The sequence below is a fragment of the Papaver somniferum genome, chromosome 10 (assembly GCF_003573695.1).
Source record: "Papaver somniferum cultivar HN1 chromosome 10, ASM357369v1, whole genome shotgun sequence".
Classification (NCBI taxonomy): domain Eukaryota; kingdom Viridiplantae; phylum Streptophyta; class Magnoliopsida; order Ranunculales; family Papaveraceae; genus Papaver; species Papaver somniferum.
Window position 1 is genome coordinate 128,642,769 of NC_039367.1, and position 9,960 is coordinate 128,652,728.

The 9,960-nt window shown below is 35.8% G+C and overlaps 1 long non-coding RNA gene across 5 annotated transcripts; it reads left to right on the plus strand.

Annotated features, from left to right (window-relative positions):
* Window positions 1-3,775: 3,775 nt before the first annotated feature.
* LOC113314991 lies at window positions 3,776-7,496 on the plus strand. Of its 5 annotated transcripts, XR_003342655.1 has the most exons (10): window positions 3,776-3,993; window positions 4,530-4,655; window positions 5,209-5,366; window positions 5,476-5,557; window positions 5,664-5,740; window positions 5,868-5,911; window positions 6,072-6,111; window positions 6,349-6,461; window positions 6,829-7,051; window positions 7,158-7,496. It is a non-coding gene; the product is annotated as an uncharacterized LOC113314991 (long non-coding RNA). The 5 variants fall into 5 exon arrangements; XR_003342654.1 differs by lacking the exon at window positions 5,476-5,557; XR_003342656.1 differs by lacking the exon at window positions 5,476-5,557 and having other exon boundaries at window positions 5,249-5,366.
* The last annotated feature ends 2,464 nt before the right edge of the window (window positions 7,497-9,960 follow it).

The following is a 9,960-nucleotide window of genomic DNA, read 5'->3' on the forward strand; positions in this document are numbered from 1 at the left end:
CATTAGTGAGAATTCGACCATTTTCTTCCATTCAGGAGCAAATATTTCTTTCTGGAATGATTGCTGGAGTGGTCAGCAACCTTTATCAATTGCTTATCCTAATCTTTTTAAGTTGTCCAGGAACAAAAATGCTCACATTGCAGATATGATTTCTTATGAGGGAAACTGGATGTTTGACTTCAGGAGGGTACTTACAAATGTTGAATCTCAAGAGTATGCTGTTTTACTTACTGTCTGGAGACATTCCGCCTCCCCGTGATGGCCTGTCAGACACTCGAAGGTGGAAGCTTCATCCCTCAGGTATTTTTACTGTCAAGTCGTTATATTCACATCTGGTGGCAACTAATGGAATCCCAAACTTCCCCTATCATTTCATTTGGCAACCTGAAATACCTCCAAAAATATGTTTCTTGTTATGGTGTGTGATTCACGGCAAGTTGAATACGATAGATAGACTTCATCAAAAAGGTATGAATATCGATAACAATTGTGCTTTATGTGGTGGTGGAGAGGAATCACAGTATCATCTTTTTCTACATTGTAAAGTTGTATATAAAATTTGGTGTCAAATAACACCAAGTACAGGTTGGAGTTGGGTTGTACCGGGTTCAATGAAGAGTTTGGCAGAGACTTGGCATTCATACTTTTATAATATCTATATTTGGAAGCTTATCCCAGCGGCAATCATCAATTCGATTTGGAGGGAAAGAAATTGTAGGAGATTCGAAGAAAAATACATCTTCAAAACAGATGATGACCTTATATATGAAATCAAAACTTCTATCCTTTTATGGGCTGCGGCTGCGGGACACAGGGTTCACTTAAACTTCTCAAATACTTTGTTATCTAATTGGCAAGCCATTTTTGTGTAATTTAGTTTCTGTTTTCTTTGTTCGTTTTTTCTACCTCTGGTAGACCTCTTTGTACATTCCTTCTTTCTATAATATCTCCTTTTCGATCAAAAAAAAAAGTTTAATAGCAAGGTAAAAAAAAGTTTAACTGAGTTAGAGCCATCGAAAGTCCTTGCAGATATATATTTTGGAAAAAATCCAAAGCCAATTGTAGAATTACGATAAATTTTATTCATGTTAGATCTAATTTTATTGTTAGGATTTTTTGTACTTGAATATTTGTATTGCCTAATTTTTCTGTTTTATACTTCAAATATTGAATTCTTAAAGATTCACTCGCACCAAAGGACACTTTAAACACACTTTTCTCTACAAAATGTCTAGGCCCGTGCAACGCACGGGCGCGACACCTAGTAATATGTTAAAGCAGGCAATCGGGATAATATTGACATTCCTATAATGTAGTCCCCATATGTCAAAACGAATGGGTTCTTGATTTGGCTCGACTGAGTTACCACAAGTAAACTATATTAAATATGTCCACATGCCACATGGGGCACAAGTATATAAGAGTTATGACATTTGGCCATGCGTCGTACAGAGAGCGGTTTTAGTTACACCGCCCACACGGTCACATGTCTATTGTCTATCCCAAGCTGTTGTGTAACGTAACAGAAACAGGTATGTGGGTGTCTTAAATGGGGTTGAGAAGCGGTAAGGTTTATTGGCAGTAGGCTGTGTTTGTAATTTAATAACGATCGCATGGACGATAGAAAATAGGATTGCTTATGGATCAACCTCCGCACTTTAGGCCGTGTTAAGGCGCTTCTTCGGTGCCTCACGCTTTAAGACGATACATTGGGTTTTATTTATATCACCCGCTCTCTGAATCATGGTAAGGGTACTATGAATCAATCAAATATGACTATCATACTCATTTGTTACGGGCACGTGGCAACTACGCTGCTACATAATGGATGATTCTTCATTAGAGATTCAAGAATAAGGGATGACAATGGTGGGGAAAGTAATCAAGAAGGCTATAGGTGAGCGGAGTGGTTCTCAAACGAAATCATTGGCTCCGGGGAACGCCACCAATAATAAGCGATCCAAGTCCCCGCAGAAGGTGTTTTGTGAAATCAACGATGACTCTGTTCTCCCTGCTCAGCCAGAGGAACCTAAGTTTTGTCATCCAAGCGTGGTGGATGTTGCTGATGCAGAAGTGATGAGATGGTTACAAAGCAAACTTTTCTTACATCATATTCGTCTGATTTTTGAGATCAAGCATCTAATGCGCGTGCTCCCCATCACATGTGATCATTTTCATAACGAAAGTGTGCCTTGGCACTCCCGTTCGGTGGATGCCGATCGGCTTATGATGAAATCCCACAGGGGTGGTGTACCACCTTCTCCTTTGCTCCTTGAGCGGCGTTGATATTACCGAGAACAACAACTGGTTACATATTTTCATCACTCGGGTGTATAAAAATCAATATGGTCGGTTAATTATGGCACTTAATGATGTGCGCGCAGCTCTTGTTGCATCGCCTTGATAAATTTTGATTTGATTCGACTCTTTGATTATTATTAGTTAGTTTTTTTTTTTCTTGTTCACTATGTATGATCATGTGATGTACTCAGGTTGAGATACGAGTCCAAAAGGAAGCACCACGAGTCGTAGCTGTCTTAATTCAACTGATCAACTAATTCAACATTATGGATCTCAGCGCTTACGGTTGTTAACGACTATAATGATTTATAAAAAAAGTAGGAATTACTGTTTAGTCCAATTTTTCATGACTTAGTTAATGGCTAGTCCATCCGTGAAAAATATTTACTCCTTAGTCCAAAAACATCGTGGAGATTATAAAGTGTATTTTCTAAATACCTAAAACACACTTCCAGGTCTAATTAGTATTAACAAATGTAAATGTTACTAATAATATGTTACTACATACTAGTAATATCAATACGGTGATACTACATATTAATATGTACTATACTAGTAGTAACAAAAATATCTTACTAATTTGTTACTAGTAAATTAGGTAACTACTTTACTAAACTAGTTACTAGTATAGTTTACTAGTAGTATATAGTATAGTATACTAATATATACTAGTAGTATATAGTATACTAGTACTAGTAGTAACATGTGGTATCAATACATAACAATTTTTTGATATCTAGTATCAATACATAACATACTACATATCAATATATAACATATTACATATCAATATGTAGTATCAATACATAACATAACAGTATTGAACATAACATATTAATATTACATATTAATATGTAGTATCAATATATAACGTACTACTACTAGTAGTATACTACATATTATTATTAGTATACTAATTACTGTTATACTACCATACTACTAGTTATTACTAATATACTACATATAGTATACTAGTAATAACTATACTACTATTATACTAGTTACTACATATAGCTACTAGTTATTGCATATTATATATGTAGTAACATATATATGTATTAATATACATAATTTATATGTTAGGATTAGTAGAGTAATTTTATTTTTTTCAAAACTTTTTTGAACTAGCGAGTAAATATGTTTTTCCGCTGGACTAGTCATTAATTCGGATCGGGTTTACTGCATTAAACAAGAAAGTTCTCTTATAAAAATCTTAGTAGCGGGTAATTTTTTTCAATATTGTACACGCTAACTAGCGGTACACCGAATAAGGCCAAGCACTATTTCTATTTAGTGAATCAGGCCAAGCACGACAAAAAGGGTTAAAAACAATTATTAATTACGGTCATTATCCCAACAGGTCATGACACCGGGTAGTACACGAATTATTTAGTGCCTCGTCAGCTGACACGTCGGAGGGTAATACCTTAAAACAGAAACCTTCCGCTATTGTACTCCATTTCTTTATCGCCCATAATAATTCTAGGGTTTCCATTCCCTTCCCAATTCACTTATCGTCCCCATGATCGATTGAAGCAGGTGAAAATTAGGTTTGCTCACCAATTTCAGACGTGAAACTTCCCATATCAAAGTCACCCCAATATTGGTGCTCAACCTACTGTTTATCGACCTTGATTGGGTTCGATTTTCATGAACATGCGAAGATGGGCAGCTTAGCTGATTACAACATTGGTAAAATTCTCAACTTATTTATTTATTTCTCGAATTTGGAATTTCCAATTTTCCTATTATATATTCAGGATTTGACTGGTCATGGTGGTTAGTAACTCTTCTTTTTGATTTAATTTGTTTCACGGGTTGAAATCTATTTGGTTTCACATAAAGGGTTTTGATTATCCGTTGAAAATCGTGGATTTGGTGTTTTTTTCTGGATTCAGTTATTCATTTATAAACCGTAATTCGGTAAATCATGAATTTAATAGCTCGGACATGAAAGATCTGTTGTAGAGAATGGTGATTTACTAGCAAGACCTAGGTTGAAATCAGGTTGTACTGGTTGGGCGTGTGTGGCAATAATTTGATTTTTTTAGCTTAATTTGACCAACCAATTAACCATTATACAGCTTGAGACTCTCTCTAGGTCATTGCAAACAGTTCTCCACAAATGAGTTCAATATGTAAATATTGAGATAAGTAATTAAGGTATTGTTGCTCTACCCAAATGTCTTAGTTGCGTCTAATAAGTTTAAAATTTTTATTCCGGGCAGGTGCTGCAGAAATATACTACAGGAAGGTGAAAATTCGATTGATGGTGGTATTATGTTTGGTTAAGAACTTCAAAAGATACCATAAAATAGCCTGCTAGTTTATAAGGATCAGAGTAGCTTATGCTGGTAATTATTTATAATACGAATTTCATTGTCCTTTTGTTGTCATTCGAGTTTTTTCTATCGTATGAGCTGAAACATACTTGAGCCTGTTGCAAACTCTCTACGGATTTGTATGATGGGAAAAAACGTGAGGAATTATTAGGGACAGTTTCTCTTTAGAAATATAGTAGCTTTGAGAACTTGATAAAATCTTATTCTTTTCTGGATGGATTAACACAGTGCAAGATTAGAAAGTATGAATTATGAAACTTGAGCTTGAAATACAGATTAGAATTGCATGTGAAACCCTTCTATGATTATGTTCAATTTTGGGTTTATTATATTTTAATCATTCCTTGTTAGGGAAATTGGGGCTTAGCATTGCCAAAAGATAAAGAATTTTGGTGGGTGGATCAGTTATATAGTTGTATCATTGGGTAGGAGATAAGGGTTTGAACTAATGAGATATATTTTATCTCGAGAATCTGAATGCCATATATGTCGTTCTACTGGAACATTTACACAAAAAATGCCAAGCTTTTGTTTCTGCTTGTAATTGCTGAATATATACCAACAGGCAACAGGTGATAGACTTTTTGATGAAATATAAAACGCAGGGGAAACAATGCTAGTAACATGATACGATTGCTAAGAAAGCGTATACCTGTGCAGCTCAACAATAAGTTCCAGGCTATATAAATACTTACTCTTTGCTGAGTATATTCTTACTCTTTGGTATATAAATACTTACTCTTCACTTCTTGGTCCATTGGTTACAATTTTTAGAGTCACACCCACTGCATGAATTCATTCCCTTAATAATTACTTACTCTTTGCTATGAAGCTATTTTAAAGTGGAATTTGCTTAAGTCATTTCTGGTATAGTTGGGAAATTGAACAATGGGAAGTCATATATTTCAAAACCGGTAGTGAAGCTGGTATTTTTCCTTTGTTTAAAAAAAGGATCACAAATCTAGTTTAGGTGAGATTACCGACTATGAATGTCTGACTTCTTTCAATAACATTGTGCAGTTGTGGAGGTGATGATCGTATTCGAGGGTGGAGGTGGAATACAATCTTTAGTTCAAGTTCTCCAGTTCATGCCGAAGGTATGCAGGTAGTCCGTTGGTAGGAGTAATTAGTTTTTTCTTCTAGATGATTACCGCGTGTTTCTGGGAGAAACTTTATGCTGTATTTTGGATTTTGTACATCTTGCTGAAAGATTTTCATTTGCAGAAACTGATTTGATGCATGTGCTTAACTTTGAACCCTCAGCATAAGTGAGTTCTCAGTTCTCACATTACATAGCCTTTTTGTTGTGTTTACATCTAGTTTATTATTAAACTACCATAGTCTTACTCTCTTATTTGCGTAGGCACTTGGCAATATTTAACTAATCTTATTATTATTGCTCATCCACTCCGACATTTTGGGTTTTAGATCACAACTGGTTCAGAGGATGGGAGCATGCGAGTCAAGGGTGAGCTAATTTTTTAGTGGAAATGATCCTTCTGTCCTGCTTTGTTTTTCTGAAATCTACTGTAACAATATGAGTGTGACATGTAACCTTAACCACTCACATATGTTATTGCAAACAAGACAAGATCATACCTAGACCAGAATTGTTAATTTGACTTTACTATTTCCCATGAACTAATATTTTGAGCCATGCTAGAGTTTTGGTTACACTTCTGCCATTTGACGCGTGGTAACATAGATTGCAGAAACGGAAAATGTATTAACGTCACAGATCAAGAGAAACAAATGAAGTCAAAGGAAGATTTCTCATGGGTTAGGTTCATTGGTCTGGATTCAAGTGAAAGTTGGCTGGTAAGAAACTAAGAATTCCTTTTACCTATACTACTGCAATGCCTATTTTTTGTGGTTATTCAAGTCGTAGTCGCATCAAGAGATGAAGTTATGTCCATCTAGTTGACGAGATTCTCTATGTAGCTTATGCACACTATAATCTTTTGAATACTATATCACAAACCCATGCTTCATTCCCCCAAACATGGGACATTTCCTAGTGGAATTTGACTCGATGGTCGTTTTGTCGATGAGTTGCTCTTGTTCACTGACTGTGTTCGAGGCATTTTTGTTTTTCCATACAATGGAGCGTGTTTATGTTTCCTATTTCGGAAATTATTTGCTTCTTCAATTTATTTAATTGAATAGCTTATTTTTCGTTCTCCAGGTGGTAGGAGTTTATCAATCTGGAATTTTCCTGCCTCTGAGTGCCATTTCGAAGATTGAAACTTGCTCTCCTAGGCAAGATTTGGTGTCTGATGACAATTAAGTAATTTCTCATTCTTAGGAATCGTTGAGAAGATTCGAGCTGTTATTGAAGTTGGTAGAAATGACAAAATTCGAGCTTTTATTGAAGTTGGTGCCTGCCGCCGGCTTGTTGAGCTATTGCTGTAAGTATCACTTTATATTGAGTTATATGTTTTTTTTTTCCTGCAGAGCACTGAATTCTAAACTCTGCTAGATGTACGATAATTCGAGGTAGATTTCCTTTTGCAGTCACCCATCTCTTAATGTTCCTATTCCTGCCCTCCACACGGTTGTTACTGGAAATGATTGTCAGACCGTGGTATGAATGAAAAGCTAAATACCGCCACGTGTGTCCAATACGGTAAATCCAAAAAACCATGATACGACGACACATCAGTATACATTAATATTGGCAATGGTTTGTCAACATGATTCCATACTATGGAATATCTAAGTTTTCTGCCACTTTGTTATCTTACTTACCAGTTTTGGTTGCAAAATCTGATGAGTGCATATGTCTCTCTTCATATTATATTGAAACTCAAGCTCCTAGATGAATTGTTCACTAGTATAGAACCCAATGAGTGTATAAGCTCCTAGCTGCATTACTCACTAATGCCGGAGCCTGCCGAGTATTTTCCCGATGCTATGTTCCCCGACTGAACCCTTAATATTGATATGGCATGACAATTTGTGTTCACTTGTAGGAGAGTAGCACGAATTTCCAAGTATCAGGGTTAAGGTCCTTGCATTAAAGTACTCAATCGGAAAGCATACTGCTCTCTGGCAATAAACTTAAAAAACTCTGTGTCAACATATATAATTCAATCAATTTTATGATAATCCACAAGATTTAGATATTACCCTGACTAATTTGCAAAAATTAGGGTTTTGCGTCCTGCGCAGTATAATAGACCTTGCCTGTCGAAATTAAGCCTAGGCGTAGGGCTGTCAACGGATAAATATTCGCCGGATATTAGTCAATCCGATAAGGTTAAGGTTAAGAATTATCGGATATCCGATATCCGTTAACATCCGGCGGATATCAAAAATACAAACTGATATCGTTAATGTTAATCTATCGGATAACGGATATTTATCCGTTAAAATCCGATAACGCCTGTCACAGAAGCAAATGCAGAAATGCTGAAAATTTAGGTTGTTCTTCAAGTTTTTTGACAGTCTTTTTTGTTCAGGTGTAAGAAATACAAACCACATAAACACCTCAGTCACATCACACATGAAAAAACAAACAACAGAGTCTGCAACTCCAAAAAGAACTACACTCAAACAGGCTAGATCTTCTTTGCTGGTTTCATTTTTCATCAACTTCAGTCGACGACTTCCATATCTGCATTCACAATCACAAAAACCTGGTTAGGGTAGCTCAATACTTGGACACTATATTAGCTCATCTACTAGCATATGAGATCTAATATGCTTTTACATGTTACAGTTCTAATATTACAGTTCTGGAACAAGTGCAATATGGTAGCTCATCTAATGTTACAGTTCTAATATGGTAGCTCATCTAATATGGTAGCTCGTCTAATATTAATATGTTACAGTTCTAATATGGTAGCTCATCTAATGTTACAGTTCTGGAACCAACCCTGTACAACATTATTTTTTCTAATTTCAGGTCAGTTGATATGTTACCAGTAGCTGTTTGAATGTTTCAACAATATTAGAACTGTAACAGGTCAGTTGATATGTTACCAGTTGATAATCACTTCTAAATGAAAGCCTACCCATCAAAGGATGATGAGTGTCTCAACAATAACAGTAGCTGTTTGAATCTGGATCTAAGTGAATAGCAATGCTTAAGGAAAAGAATTAAGTAAAGGAAAAGAAACGAAGATTTACCTGCATCAAAGAAGTCTGGCAGCCAATCACTTAAGCATAGCAATGCTTGGACTAAATCTGGACTTAGTGAAGTTCTATGAGTTGTTAGGACCCTTCCACCATCGCTGAACATGGACTCTGACGCCACACTAGTCACTGGCACAACCAATACATCTCTTGCTATCTTTGCCAGAGTTGGATACTTACAGTCATTCATCTTCCACCAAACCAATATATCAAAGTTCATTTCATCTTGAGCTGTTAGAGTTGGAAGAATTGGTTCTGCTAAGTATGTCTCTAACTCAGATTTCTGAACATCATCTTCATCATTTTCCAACACAAAACTAGCATAATCTGTGCTAGATGCACCTGAGCTTCTTACATTCATGCGAGCGACAGAGTTTCTAAAGAAAGTAGGAGCTACAGTGCTGTTTTGAGATTCATATGCATTGTAAACTTTGAACAAGTCTGTTCTGAATTTCTCATAAAGTTCTGCAACTTTATCATCTCCAAACATTCTTTTATATGTGTACCTTACCCATTCATCCACTACTTCTGCTAATCTCTTACTTGAAGAAGGTGTTGAACTTGAAGCAATTGTTGAATATTCAACACTTTGATCTTCTTGTTCTGGTTGTTCGGAATTTGGTTGACTGCCTGAAGTTCCAACTCTGTTGGATGCTTTATGACTTTCAGACATTCTGAGAACAACATGAATAAAGTATTAGTAAAACACACTTGCTGAATAAATCATCATATCATTCTCTCTTCATCATTGATATCTTAGTATTGACCACAATATGTGAGATATCTTACACAACGAACAAGGGAAATACAGATACCAGCATGTTTGTAAGTGCAGCACAAAGGGATCAGCACAAAGGGATAGAAGATATAATAGACCAGCAAAACTCGCCAAATAAGAGAGGATACAGATACTACAAGGAATTCTGAGGCTACATGGCAGGTAGAGAAATTCTGAGAATCCTTGGCTGGAATTTGGGTTTTTCAACCAAATATGTAAAACATCATATCTTTATAAAGGTTAATGAAAGGATTGACTGACTGCCAAATTAAAAGGCCTCTTAATCAATCAAATTAGCATTCAGTAAGAACTTTAACTAGGCCTTCAAACTAAACAATCTAATCACATTCTCTCTTCGTCAACTAAACAATCACAAAAAATTCAAATCAAAATAAATCAAGA